The 15,162-nt window shown below is 44.9% G+C and overlaps 1 protein-coding gene across 3 annotated transcripts in view; it reads left to right on the top strand.

Moving 5' to 3' along the window:
- The window catches only part of JCAD (junctional cadherin 5 associated), a 61,150-nt gene that overhangs the window by 23,478 nt on the left and 22,510 nt on the right, over window positions 1-15,162 (top strand). Inside the window, exon 1 of one of the 3 annotated variants that reach the window (XM_014880397.2) lies at window positions 7,611-7,650. The exons of the other annotated variants lie outside the window; for them this stretch is intronic. The gene's annotated coding sequence lies outside the window, so the exon portion shown is untranslated. Of the gene's footprint in view, window positions 1-7,610; window positions 7,651-15,162 lie in introns of those variants that run through there. 3 annotated transcript variants of the gene reach the window in all.

Here is a 15,162-nt window from a genome sequence, read left to right as displayed (position 1 = left end):
GGTAGAGGTGTAATTTCCACAGATAAGTCTGGAAGTCCTTTAGTGAATTGAGGGCTGCATAAATTGTGCATAAGGTGACCTCAGAACAAACCTACCTAGTAAAATGCAGATGGATGCCTTTGGATTAATCTGAATGAGACTTTGCCTAAAAAAAAATTCTATTATTTTGGTTCTTGGTTTCATTTTCTCTCTGGTCAAGGAAGGAAGGAAGGAGAGAAATAGAAAAATTCAGCTTGATCAGGAAGGTCTTCTGGCAAGAGAGTTTGAATTTCTTTGCCTTCCAAGGACTTCTTTGCAATATCAGTATAAACTTCTACAACATAACAAATGGATTTCAATGACTTTCAAATCCAAATGAAGTCCACTGCAAGCTGACATTCTGGTGTTGTGCTGCAATCCTTTGCACAGTTGCTGTAACTTAAAAGATTGTCAAGCAAAATTGTATTTCCATAATGCTGCTCAGATAAGTTCTTGGTTCCATTACTTTTCCAAAAAGGTATCTCCTCTCCTATCTCTTCAAAAAGCAATTCCTGTGGAGAATAGGTAAGAAATAGGGATGACATCAGTATCTGCAGAAGTGCATGTAAAAGAATAAGAGAGTTTAATAATAAGACTAAAATATACATGCACAGGACAAGTTTATTAATGTGGGGCTGAAACACATCCCCACTCACTGCACTAAACCTGTCTACAAGCAGGTAGAAAGGAAGGAAAGCAGCTTGGAAAGCTGGCTCTGTACAGCAGGGATGCTCTGCACAGCTGCATTTTTCTTCTTCTGGTTTTCCATATGAAGCAGAGGTGGGTCTGTACCACCCCCACAGATAACAGCACACTCCCTGTGTGATTTCATAGCGTAGTCAGGCATTTAGAAAAGATTTTTCTATGAAGAATGGATTTGAGTCATAATCCCTTGACCCTGCAGCCCATCCGAGACGGCCGTGACATGTCACTGCTCCCTGATAAGGATTCCCCGCCGCCTCTGCCGCTCCCGGGAGCTGCTCTGGGCCGGGTGCACGGCCCTGGCCTCCCTCCAGAGCCTGGGATCTGTGCAATCTCCAGTGTCAAGATGTGTTTGGATATGGAAAGCCGTGACACTGTTCTATATCAGCTAGATAACAGGAGCATCCCTCGCCTGAGGAGACAGATGCCTGGTGCTGGGTGCTGAGCGGCCAAGGCCCGTCCGTCTCTGGGCTTTCTGCTTGTCTTTAACCCTGCATGACAGTCACGTCTTCAAGGGGCTCTTTTTTGGAAGATAAACACAGCTTTCCTGGTTCAAAAATTACAAGCCACTCTCCTATTTTTTTTTCTTTAACCGAGAAAGACTGTAATTTCAGCTTTTTGGGTGAGGTTGTCTGTGGGAATGTGCTGACATGAAGGGGTCTTGCAAACTCTTGTTGAACTTTTTGAGTGCTCCCATTACAAACAAGCCTTTCTTCATTCTCTGCCCTTGCTACTGTGCTCAAATTCTCTTATTAAAAAAACCCAAACAACCTACTGTAGATAGTTTTCTCCCCTTGAACTCATAAAACCAGCTCATGTAGATCCACTGGAGGGAGGCAGTATTTCAGAGAGGGCAGTGCTGCCTTTTGAAACTTAAGATTTGAAAACTTATATTACCACAGCTAAAAGCTGAAATCGATTAAATAGCTATTAACTCAGTCCTTATGGACCTAATAGAAACTGTGACACAAAGCATTTATAAAAAGAGAATTTTTATTGTGTATTAAAACACAGATTCAAGGATGCTCTCCTCTCCCTGGGGGAATCTGCACTCCCCAGGGAAGGCCTCGCTGCAGAGGCTCCACCATGGCTGGTACCCAAAATATGGCAAGTGCTGGGACAAGGACAGTCACTCCCAGGGTTTATCTGCAGCCTCCTGAGGGCAAGCAGCAGGACTATCATGGCAGTGGCAGGCCCACAGCCATGGCCACTGATCCAGCTGCCTCTCCTGCTGTGTGCCCTTGCCAGCTGCACACAGGTGCCTCAGCACCTCTGAGCCTCTCTCTATGGCACTGACTGGGCCTGGGAGAAGGGGGTAACCTGCTCCAGGGAAACTTTCCTTTATCTTCCCAATAATTACAGTCTGACCAAAGTTTTGAAGAGTAAAACCTTTCCAGGCTCTATTTTTTGATATTTACTGCTGTAGCTATAGGTTCTTCTGCCATCAGTATATATTTTCTTTTGTTCCTAATAAATCCAAGGCTTCAGCTGCCTCTTAATAGCAGTGATTTCACAGCCTAGATGTGTCAGTGTAAACAAATAAGAACGCTTTTATCTGTATTGTATTTGCCATCTTCCAGCTTATTGTTTATACATATATGTTCAGGAAAGGGAGACATTCCCAAAAGATCTCTCTGGTTTCTACATTACTTCATATACCTTTATCACTGTGTCCTTTGTGCTTCTCCTCCCCCAGGTTCTCCACTATTTCAGAGTCTATTCTCCTAAATAAAGACCTGCTCAGCACCCATTATGTATTTGAAAGTTAAATTATCTGTATTAGTAAGAATAAGATTGCAGCTGTTTTGAAGATGAAGTTGATTCTTTTTTTTTTCCCCCAAGTAAATTTGAAATTTATTTCATGAAAAAGGCAAAGGATTTTTAGCCAATGCCTGTGGGTAACCTCAGTTTGTTTTCAGTCTTCACTGTAACTCCAGCAGGTCAGTATCTGAACTTGACACAATAAATCTGGGGTCACAGTGGGATGGTGCTGAGATGTGGCCAAATATCTGATGGGAGGACAGGGTGGAACCCACTGCTTTACCAGACTTACACTGGACATGAGCTGGCTGCTGAGCACTCACAACTAAATGTGAGGTGGGCATTTCCACAGACATCATCAACACGTTGTGGTAACTCCTCAGATCTGACCAAAGGCTGCTCTTTTTTCAGCTTATTTGAAGTTTGTTTTCCTCATGCACTAGTCCAATGATGTTAATGAGATCCACAGCTCCTACTAATTTCTTCTTATTACAGAAATCAAGCTAAAACCTCTACTTGGAAAAAGACCTTTTCCCAGTACATGTCTCACTTCCCAGAGTCTGTGAGTCTTCCCTCCTTATCAAGTGAAGCCCACATCTCTTGCAGGAATGCCAGTGTGGCAGTCACAGCTGAGCCTCCCTGTGTATCCTTATGGAGATGGATGGAGCTGCCATAACATCAGTACAGTACCACTCTGTACTCTGGTACATAATGCATATACTGTCAAATCTATAGTACATTATTAGGCAAATGCAGGAATTAGTCTTCTCTGAAGTAGAAAGCATTAAAACTTTAAACTAAGAAAAGTAGGATAGATCCAACACCAACATGCCTTGCTACTGCATAACTTTTCTCCTTTTATCTTCCCCTGCCTTTGAGGGATGACTCTTCCTCCCCTCAACACCTTGCTAAGGGGCCAGCTGGAGCTTCTAATCCTTCTCGAGAGCTTTTCAGCTGAATGACTGTACAAATATTTCAGTCAAGAAACACCCCTGAAAAACAAGGCTTAACTTTTCTGTTCCTCAGCTGGGTAACAGGGGTAATTACTGTGATAACTTCCCCCCTCTCTTGGGTGTTATGATGAGAAACTCATTAGTTATTTTCTGAGTACCCTGAGCCAAGTTCTTGAATGAAAGAGCTGTAAGGATTGTTTTAACAATATTTAGCACTTCAAAAGTTTTGGAAGCACTACCTAATTTTCCCAAATGTAAACCAGCTAAATTCTGCGGGGTAATTTGTGTGCCACACCCCTCAGCTTTTCGTCAGTCTTCACAATGTTCAGGAACTCACACGATATGGGTGTACGCTTCCTCTGTGTTAACTAGTCTTTTATTTTTAGCTTTTTTCCCCCATTTTTTCCTCCCTCCAGCACACTTTCACGTGTCATGCTTTATATGAATACCAAGTCAAAATATAGCTAAAGAAGCACCAGAGAACTGGCAAACGAAAACCTCCCTTCTCCGCACCAGTGCTTAGTGTTTCCCTTGATGTGGCAATAAAATATCTGAAGTTTCCCTGTTCCAAGTTAATAAGAGGTGCCTATTGTATAAACAGGTGATTACTGTCAGTATGGGCAATGTGAATTTTTTCTTGCAAAAAAGTAATAGCTATTTTGTTTTTGACAAGCAGCTGTTCTAAGTAAGTTTAATATCTTATGGCTGTAACATGCCATATAGGATGGACAAGAGGAAAAAAATAACCAGGGGTTTAATAGCACATCTGTGACTAGTTAATTATGGTAAACTTCAGGTATGTGGTGATTTCAGCATATGTTCCTAAATATTTTCCCAGCAACTGGATCTAAGACAAAACCTGTTACAGTCTTTTGGGGAGTAATTAATGCACCTAATCACTTCAAACTCCACCACATTATGAAAAAGTATGTGATTTCACTGTAAAAAGCACAGATGATCACCTCCAGAAATGAGGTTCCAAGCCCACAAAAAGTTCTGTAGGAATGGCAGGAAAATTCTGGCCCTGAGCAGCGACACTGCTGATGGGACATAAAACATAAACAGAGGCTCCCAGTCAGGGAGGTTTTGAGGCCAGAGAGAATTATAAAGGCATAGAGCAGCAATAACTTGCATTGAGCAGAGCACAACTTCCCATTCACTTGTCGTAGTGATGACACGCTGCAGTGCTGTTGCTGAAGAGTTGGCTGGTGTGCAGCATGTCTCTGTGTTTTTCCTTTTCCCTTCCCTGTAAATTAATTCATCTGTATTTTCCCCATCTGGTCTGTCTTGCTCATGTTTGTGTGTTTCTGTTTTCCACAATTTCTGTCCATAATGGCCACTTGCAGGCCAGACTTGCAGGCGCTGCTCTTCATCTCCTGAGGAACCAAGTCCTGGTGTTCCCTGCTTGCCCAGGCACGCAGACCTGCTCTACCATGTCCCACAGGATCCTGATCTGAGCCTGCCTGCTGTGACACATGGAATGCTCTACTGCTTGCTGGGCTCATGCAGCCCCACTGTGCTCCTGCCCAGATACCCAGATTTGCACACACAGCCATCATCAGCTTTTGATCCATGGCTTCTTTGCCCTTCTCCTTGCAGAGGGACAATAATGGTTCTCTCCTCTGTTGCCCCATTGAGCCACCCTGCCCCATCACACTGATTTTTACCCATCTCAGGAGTCCTACATGACAGGACACTGTCTTTAGTGCTCTTTTCTCTTCCACAAACTGCATTTGTACATTTGTCTCTCAGCCACATTTAGTTCTTTCAGCCTTTTTAAGGATGAAGCTCTAAACTCAAGAATGTCTGACTATGGTCCCCTTCTCTGGAAAGAGCCAGGAGAGGGAGATCTCCTCAGGCAGCTGCAGGACTGTGGGCTTTGCATGGGAGCAATGCTTCATCAGTTGTGCACATTGACCATCAAAAGGCAGAATTACTTTCCTGCCTCATCTGCTTTCCTTCATCTTTGCCCTTCTGGCGGCCACAGTCGGCACTGCAGTAGCAACCTGAGACCACAGCCCCACTGATCCAAGCACTGGGCAAAGACAAAACAAGAAGCAACATCTGCCTAAAGAACTTGCTCTCTAACAGGCAGAGGGCAAGATGCTGCAGGAGCAAAGGGAGTCCCTGAAAGCTCCACTGATGATGAGAAGCTCAGCCCTCAGACTTCCCAAATCACAGACTAACAGCTTCACGTGTTACACCAACCCTCTGGGCAATGTGCCTTGGACATGGATTGGGGCTGTCAGACATCATTTGTTGTTAATTGTGAATCCAGCCCAAGGCATCCCTCCTATTGTCTCAAAAATCATGTTTGCTTTCTGGTGCCTAACTGTGGAGATATGGCCATCTCAAGTTTTCGGGGTTTTGTCTATAACAGGAGGCCTAGGAGATTGTTTTCTTTTTTAGGAGCTTTTCCTCTGTTTTCTTTAACTTCAATGTCCTTTGACTTCACTTGGGGGATATCTTCAGTGACTGCAGGACTCAGGACTACCAGACAAATCTGCAGGAGTGCTTCCTTCCAAGGACTGCACCCTCCCTTTGCAGCCCACAAACTGTTCTCAGAAAAGATGCAGCAAAAGCTAGCCCCAGGTGCAGGAAGGCAGCTCTGAGATGTGCTGTCCTCTGTGCTTTTATCATGCTCTTTACAGGCTGTGACATCATGAAGACAAAAAGATGTCCCTTCACTTTGACATCGGAATGGTCCAATCTGTTCCCCCCCTCACCTCTTTCTATCCCCTAAATCCAGGGCCAAAGCAGCTTTCCCAACAGGGAGCAGTGAATTCCAGGAACAAGGACCTGCTCTGTGTGGCACACCACGACTACCCCACCAGAGCTAAAGCTTTTGTCTTGGGAAGAAGGGATATAAACAGCACTGTCTCCTACAAACAAGGGGAACAAACAGCTCAGAGCCGCAGCCATGCCGAGGAGAAAATAAATCTAGAATTTTTTTCTTACAACACAAAGAAGACAAGTATTAAAAAAACCCAGAACTCCCAATTTGCCTGTCAGAGCCAAGATATTTAAATAATAAACTGTAAGTTGTGGCAGCACGGCTTCCTTTATGGAAACCCTATCGTCACAGCCACATGAAGCTGCTCTGTGATAAAACCTAAACCTTCTACTGATTGACTACTGTGTCAGCTACAAGGCTTTACTGTGGGAAAATACAGGGGTTTCCCAAGCAGCAAAGCCACAAAGAACTTCACATGTACCCTACAGAGGCAGGGTACAAGGGGTCTTGCCCAAGGTCCCCCTGCTGCCGGTGGCATTGTCCTTGGTGTCTGCATCATGTGTCAGCAGTTGCAGGCTCACACTATCACTGCTGGAAGACAAAAGGAGATGTCCGTAGAAAAGCAGGTCAATGACGATTACTCCCAGAGCCCGGTGAAACCGGGCCACCAGGAAACCTGTATTCAGTTCTGGGCTCTCTTGCTCTCTCTGTGACCTTGGACTCATCGTGTAACTTTACTGCCCTTGTTTTTTCACTATTAACTACAGCACATACTGAATAGGATTCAATTTATGAACATGTCTAAAAGCGCTTTGATAGCCTGGGGTAAAAGTCAATTAAGACAGGGCGAGCAGCTGATGGGCACAACCAATTACTAAAGTAAATGATTCACAAACATACTTTTTTTGGAGAGTGTTATTAAACCAAAAGAGATTTGCAAATTATTCACCTGTTTCTAGAAGCCGAATAAATAATGGGGAGGGGAGAGGTGGAGAAGCAAGCAACCAACAACGCTTCAGAAAAGCTTGAAAACCACGTTGAAGACAAGCCCATTGGGTGCATGGCCGGGTGCCAGCCGGAACAGCAAGTTTTGGAAAGGACTGCTCGTGTCCCGCTCCATCCTTGATCGACTCGTCTTCCCTCCTGCAGATTTTCCTTGTGCTGAGAAAGTTGAAGTGGCTCATCTCAGCTGAGCCATGAGCGCTCAGCCGTGGGGAGAGGGAGAGAGGGCAGGAGCTGCGAGTCCGACTTTTCGGAGCGCTCACGCTGCCTCCCTCGGAGCCCGACGCGGCGCTGCCCGGCGGGCGGGCCGGGGCGCGGGGGGACGGGCGGGGCGCCGGGACCGTCCCTCCGTCCCTCCCTCCTTCCCTCCCTCCGTCCGTCCGTCCGTCCGTCGGTCCCTCCCTGCGGCCCCGCCCGCCGCGGGCTCGGCGCCTCCCGCAGCCGCGGCGCTGAGCGCGGGTCGTGTCCGCCGCCGGAGCGGTGAGTGCCGCGGCGCGGGGAGCGGGCGAGCGGCGGCGGGGCCGGGCGGGGAGGGCAAGGGCGCCGGCAATCCGAGCGTGCCGGGGCGGCCGGCGGTCCGCGGCAGTGGCGGGGGGCACATCCCTCGGGTTCCCATCCTTTGCACCTGCTCGTTCCTCTCTCCCCCCCTCGTCTCTGGCCGGGCTCTCTGCCGGCATCCCCCCGGCAGCTCGCCCTGAGCCGGGGTCCCGGGGAAGTTGGTCGATGCCGCTCGCTGGAGCCGCTCCCCTTCATTGACCGCCGGTCGCTGTGGTTGATCCCCTGCGCCCGGGACCGGGGATCCAGCTGCGGCTCGGTGCCGGCTCTCGTCGACACGAGAGGATGTGGCACCGGGGTCTGAAACACCAAGTGCCGTTCCTCTTGGTGTTTATCTGTACTCCCATATTTACACAGTAGTCAAATGGTTCTTTGGGTTATTTTACTTTCTGATGGTTGTTTTAAACCACGTCCTGTTGCAAAGGAGACAAAACCCCAGCTGTTCTGTCAGATGGAGATCTGTGCTGTTATGTCATTTCATAATTGCCTCAGAATTGCAAATTATGGCCTTAGTCTGCCACTGGATCTGTGCCAAAGGACTCTTGCATCTATTAAGGATGGGTGGTTGTGGTTGTTTTGGGTTCTTTTCCCTTTCCCTTTCTTTTTTTTTTCAGTAAAGAGTTGAGAATAATGGCTTTTTATTGGCATGGGCTCTACACATTAAGTTACTCCAGCCCATGTCTTTAAGTGAACACACGATGTAACTGTTCTAAGTAGTCAGTCTGATTCACAGAGTCAAGACATTAAATCTTGGCTAGTGACAATGAGAATTGTGTCCTGCTGAAAAGTATTCAACTGCACTTCTTTGCGTGAGCTGGAGCAGTTTCTCATTGTTACTTCAGAAGTTCCGATTCTGCCCAGAACGGCTGTTGCTTTTTGTGGGTAACAGGCACATGGAAAATAGCAACCTTCCGGCTTCAAACTAAACAATATCAGATTAATGACAGAGAAGGGCTCTACAGATCAGAGATGTAGCCACTGGCAGAGCCCTTAATTTGTGCCAGCACTTGGTAATCACAGAGGCTAGATCTGCCCTACCCTACTATGCTGTGCAGTTCTACTCACCATGGTACCACATGGAGGAAACAATGTGGTCCTATAGCTGTTCCCTTTTCCAAGGATGCTTTGGGCAGTGGAGGAAGTTGAGAAAGACTGCTGTCATGGGGTAGAGAAGCTGGGCATGGCTGTGCCCCTCAAGGCAGGGTCATCTCTAAGCTGCACCACCAGGGCACATTTGAACACCAACCAAAACACCAATTTAATCTGTCATTTCAAAGGCTGGGCCCTTCTGCATCCTCCCTTCCTATGCTGATGTTCAGTATTTCTCCACACTGCAACATGTATTTGCCAGCTCTTGGAAAAGACGGATCTTTCAGGGTCTGCCAGGCTGTGTGTATCAACTGGCATATTACAGTACTATATTGTTCTTTAGATGCATAACTTCACTGGCCTCTTATGACCTAAAAAGCACACAGAAAATAAACAAGGGCATATTGTTCAGTGGGAAGGATGCAGAAAGTTCTTCTATGTTAGCTGTTAGTTAGGGAAACATTACTTTTAAGTGTTTCTCCTGATTGTCAGAAGAATGACATGGCACATGTGAGCTTGTTTTTTGCCAAGCAAGCTCTGTTTGGAAGGTGAGGCATTTCTGAACTTCTTGGTCACCTTGGAACTAGTTGCGAGTGCATAGCAAAGTCCTGCCCAAATCTTCTCCTCTAATTGATTTGGCCAGGGGCCATTCTAATTAACCTTGAGGGAGTTCAGGGGTGGGAGAGCTTGGTATGAACAATTGTTCTCTTGTAATTTGCCGTTCACAATGTGTTGACCAAGCCACGAGCTGCATCTCTAAAATCCTCTGGGTCTCTTGCTGAAGCCATTACACCAGTTTATTTGTTTTTTAACAGATGTTGTTTTCTAATCCTTGGGTGGAAGGGTTATCTTGCTTTCTGCAACCTTGTTATTGTGCTTTGTTGCAAGGGCCAGTGGACTCGGGCTTGCTGGGGAAACTTACTCATCAGTTCCAGCTGTGAAGGAAGGGGTTGGTCAGCCTTTCAGCAGTCCTGATGCGATTGTTAAGGGCTCTATGTGAACTGATGGCATCTTTTCACATCTACCTAGAAATAACCCTCAGTTCTTCTGGTACTGGCAGTGCCTGCAGGGAGCAAAAAGCTGCAGGAGCCTCTTTGCCCAAGAGTATTACAGTTAGGATATTAATGGAATTTGTCAGCCATAACTTGGACCGTCTCAAATGGTGAGGCAAGGGAAAAAAATCTGAGATAGTTGAAAAAAGGAAAAAAAAGTTAAAAGTTGTGTTCTGCTTTTTGAAAATGCTCATAGCACCCTGCAGGTGATGAAGGGGGAAAAATGAACAGATGTTTCTGAAATTTCAGGATGATCCATCTTCCCCCTTGTGATGAGCAGTCATCAACTTGTTGGTCCAGGGGCTTATGTATGCTCGGGGAGTGGGTCACCGTTTACCAGCCTGGGCTTGCCTTACTGGTGGGCAGCCCTGCCCAGCACACACAGTTCCTCAGCAGCACAGCATTGATAGCGTATAGCCTTCTTAAGCATCTGTCTAGTTTTGGGTTTTTTTTATACTACTGCATAAAAATGCTACTTAGGCATTTATTTTCTGGTAAAGCAAAGGGTTGGGGGGAAATCCTGCTGAGACTACCAGTCAGGACACACAGATCCAAGAAAGATCAAAGGCATCTGTAATACAGGAAGAAGCAGAGAGTCAGTCTGGAAGAGAGGGCATTTGATTATACGTACAAGGGTAATATAAAAGGGATAACACACAGGAGAGGATGGTAGTGTCCAAAATGAGTAAACAAACAGATGTGTAAGACTATGCTGAGAATTTATTTACTCCAGAACACACAATCCTTATCTCTTTGAAAGAAGAGAAGACCACACCAACCTTGGAATGCTTCTGCTCCTAGCCACATTTGTGAGCAGGAGAAAGTGTTTGTTTATGGATCCCTCCTCCATGAGTCCTGGCCTGATGGGCCGGCCTGTCCTGCTGTGATTAGTAGGATGCTAATGTGTGTAATCCTTTTGATCACAGAGCCCAGGCTCTATAAGTCATGTCACTGTCACCTCAAAGAAGTTCAGCCATGTGATAGATCCCTTATTAAAAATTTTTGCTTTGAAAGATTTAATAAAGAAAGTTATCATTGAGATCCTTTCTTCCTTTTTTCTTCTTTTGTCTTGTACAGATGGAGAGGTTTTCTATTTAAAAAATACAAAAATTAATACTTATTCATGAAGTCCTAATGTGAGAATAGCTTATTAAGACTTTGCCAGTAGGTATTTTAGGGCGTTAGGGATAGGTGTTTTAGGGATGATTAGCCTGTAATAGCTTGGTTTTAGGATGTGAGCAACAAATGTGATTCCCTGTGCTTTGTTCCAACAGAGTGGACTGCTCCATACAAAACTGTAAACAGCATGGAAACATTCATCTGAGTCCTAAAAAATATCCTCTTCTGCAGTTCCTTTTTGGGAGGCAAAGAGTTGACTAATTATGCTTTGTGTAATAAATGTACTATTTTGCTCTCCTGTTGTGACAGACAAAAGCTGTCATTTGAGGAAATACACCATATGCTGCCAATTGGTGTAAGGACTGGTTATATCTGGAGCACAGAGTATCAGTGAGTCCTCTTTAACAATTGCTCCTTCTCTGAAAAAATCTAGGCCAAATTCAGTAGACTAATGTGCTGGTCTATCATCAGTGAAAGCAAGCTGTTGACATTTTGAAAAACAGCTAATACAAACACTGGTATCTGTGTATGTTTGGACATATCTGTTATGCATTTACATTTATTTGGATGGTTAAGAGCCTCAGCCTATCAGTGCTCAGTCAGGCCTGGATTGGTCCGTGGCAAATTTAAAAAATCAAACTTATTTTGGATGCCAACTCCCATCCATGCACAGTGGGACATCTTTTTTAGCATTGTGTGAACCCAGTACTCAAACATTACAAAAAAACCCAAAAATCCCTTTCCCTACCATTTTTTCTTGGCAAATGTGAGAAAGCAATGTCTGAAACCTCCTAACAAATGGCAGCACCTGAAGAGCAGCTGTCACTCGCTGAGATCTGCCCCAGGAGATGCTGTGCACTCTCTCTCATCCCATAGTGGGTTTGCAGATGCATCTGTGCCAGTGAGATACAAGACAGGAATAACTGCCTTCCGAGAGTTAAATTAACTCTTTAAGACTTGCTCCTCTCATCCTCCCCACTTCCTAATTTTATTGGAGACACATTGTATCATTAATTTGTTCTCTGGCACAGTTCCTCCAGGATTCAGTGAGGTCTTTTTGCTCAAAGAATGCAAAGAGGATGTGAGCTGTAATTTTCACTGTCTGTGAATCTCTGTGTTAGAGAAAAAATGTGAATTCTCCTGCCCGCAGGTAATGAGAGTTGAACACAAAAATTCACATATTTCTTTTAAATTTCTTTGAGGTGAATGGGAGGGACTGTCCTGGGAAGACATGAAGAGCCAACATAAAGTTGGCTTATCTTCAGCAATGACTTTGGCATGTCTTCCTGCCATGTAGTCTGCAGAGGTGATTATGTATGTAGCACTAGCGGCTTTGAAGCCTTCAGTACAGCATGGACTGTAATGGGAACTTTCTTGAAGCTTTGCCTGGTGCATATCCATGACCTGATAAGAGTTCTTTGGTCAGGACCCCGTTCTGGTGCCTCCTCTCATCTGCTGCCTCTTCCCTGCTCAGGAGCCTTCAACCCACAGTGTGTGTCTCAGCGTCCCTGTCCCTCCCATCCCTGGAGGAGAAGCAAAGTTTCTTTTTCCACCCCTGTGCCAGACCTGCTCCCCCTTAGCACCCCCCTTCACTCTTCCCTGCAATGCCAAGATGACAGGACAGGAGGGTGCAAGGAGAGTTGTAGCAGAGGGCTGGTGATAGAGGGGAAAGTCACATTGTATTTGAGGTGAGGTGGCTATTTGTAACACAGAGATTTGTACGAAAGGGTTTTGATTTTCTTGGAAATATGTGGAGCATACCAACAAAACAATAAATTTTGGAGGGGGGAGGTAGAGGAAGAATATTAAAAGGTTTAGTTTCCATCCCAAATCCCTTATTTCTGAGGCGGGGTTGCCTCATCTGTACTGCTTCTGATAGATGTTCATTCAGTCTGTTCTTGAAAGCCTGTATTGATTCACAGCCTGCCAGCATCAACAGTGCATAACTATCATTATGGCTAGACAGTTCCTCTTACTGTCTAATCTAAATCACCCTTGCTGCTTCCTAAGTCAGTCCCTTTGGTCATCTACATCTGCAGAGAGTAGGACAAGGTTATCACAGCCTTTTAGCAGCCTAACATGTTTAAAACTCAATCTTCCACACTTTTTTTCCAACTAAACAAGCCCACTTCTTGTACCCTCTTCTCTAGGGGTCACACTTGGCCAAATTTTTTATCATTCCTGTGAGCATCTTGCTTGAGGTAGGGCCCAAGCTGGATATAGGACTGAGAGTAGTAAAGAGCCTGATGTGTGATGCTCCTCTTGCTGTATCTCCAAGCTTATTCACCTGTGTGTACCAAGCCCTGCACTGCTCTTATCATGAAACCATAGAATTTTTAATCTTAGGAAAGGTCTCTAAGATCATTGAATCAAAGTATGTCTTCCCTCTTTGTGACTGTAGCCCCAAAGACTCTTTTACTGTACTGACATCCTTCTTCTTCAACATGTCTTTTTTACACCTGCTTATATTGAATCTCCGTCATTAATTTCAGACTGAGTCTTTGATTTATTAAGATTTTATTCTAATTTTAATCCCTGATTATGCTCACAGCATTCCCCAAAGATTTGTAATTGTAATCTTCCTCCTAATTTACAAGTCATTAATGGAAATACCGAATAGAACAAGACCCCAGGCACAGCCCTTATGTGTCTTTTCAGGTTGACATTGGACTTGCTACTGTTCCTTGAGTACAGATTTGAAGCATTTGTATGCCTGCCCACAGTAAAGTGTAGCTCAATTTTATTCACCTGGTTTGCATATAAGACTATCACATGCATTCATCAAAGCTTTCCTCATTCCAATGTGTGACTTCTACTGTTTTTTCCTCCCTAGTCGCTATGCTCCCAGCTCTGTCAAAGAAGAAAATTAAACAGATTAGGCTTAATTTGTTCTTGACAAGTCTGTATTTTCTGTTTTCTCATGACTTTATCATGTGGGAGTGGATGCAGCTGCAGTGCAAGGCGGCAAGCAGGGAGATGGAAACACTTCTTGGATCACACACTTGCTCCCTCCTGCTCCACGACAAATCAACAGTTGTTATAAGTATTTACAAGGGAATTGAATAATAATTTGTCTGATTTGATATCAAAGCAAGGCTGTTTGGTCTATGATACCCCAGATCTGTCTCCTTCCCCCTTTTGTTTGAAGTTAGATAATATGTTTGCCCTTCACTTATCCTTTGAGAATTTCTAGAAGGTATTTACTCATGGCTTGGAGGCAGCCCTGACTGGTTCCCTTCTTCTTCCTTACTCCTAGCCTATGCTTAATTAAGCCCCACCGAGTTGGATACATCCAACTTGCATTAATGTTCTCCCATCTCTTTTTCCTGTGTTCTGGCATACCTTTGCATTACATAGCTAACATTTGATCATAGTGAACATTACTGTTGAAGGCTCTTCAAACACACTAATTTTATCTTTCCCAATGGAGCGTGTGTCTACAAGTCAGTGGATGTGGTTCTGATTGTTTCCACAGCAGAGGGCAGGGGCATGGCATTCTGGGGTGGCTGCTTGCCCAGCACCACTGCAGCCTGCTGACAATAAAGTCAGTCCCATCCGACTTTATTGTCCTGCAAAAGATGAAATTAGCAAGGTAAAAGCCTTGTTTAATGTGCTTTTGATAGGCTGTTTTGTATGCACGCATGCAAAGCCAGAGTGAGAAAACAGGAGCAATTAAAATGTCCAAAGCCTTAGATATTCTCCTGGGATGTAGCTCAGGGTTATATTTAGATGGAGCAAGTAGCACCATCTAGTATTAAAACAATCATAAGAACCTGTTTTCCATTGCTCCAGTCTGTCAGGCTTTTATCATTTGATCTGAGACTTTCAGGTTGTGTCTCTCTCTCTCAGGCTAGGTTTATTTTAATACTGTCAGCTAAACCAATTCAACCATTTCCAAGAAAAACTAGGGGGGAGGATAGAAAGAATGTTGTTTTGCCCACATTAGAAAGGGGAAAGAAAATAAATCCTCCAGCTTTTTGATTGAGAGCTGCGGTGCCATCACATTCAGGAGCAGGATCAATGGTGACAAGGCTTGGAGACATCTGTGCATGTTCTTGGCAGACTCATCTCTGTTTTGAGTTATTCTGTTTTCTGAAGACTTTTCTCGCCATCCATCAGCACAGCCCAGCCTCTGGTGCTGAGCAGCCCATTGGTGACCCAGCCCTATGCTCATTCC

The sequence above is a fragment of the Sturnus vulgaris genome, chromosome 1 (assembly GCF_052056855.1).
Source record: "Sturnus vulgaris isolate bStuVul1 chromosome 1, bStuVul1.hap1, whole genome shotgun sequence".
Classification (NCBI taxonomy): Eukaryota; Metazoa; Chordata; class Aves; order Passeriformes; family Sturnidae; genus Sturnus; species Sturnus vulgaris.
This window is presented reverse-complemented; position numbering and strand designations above follow the sequence as displayed.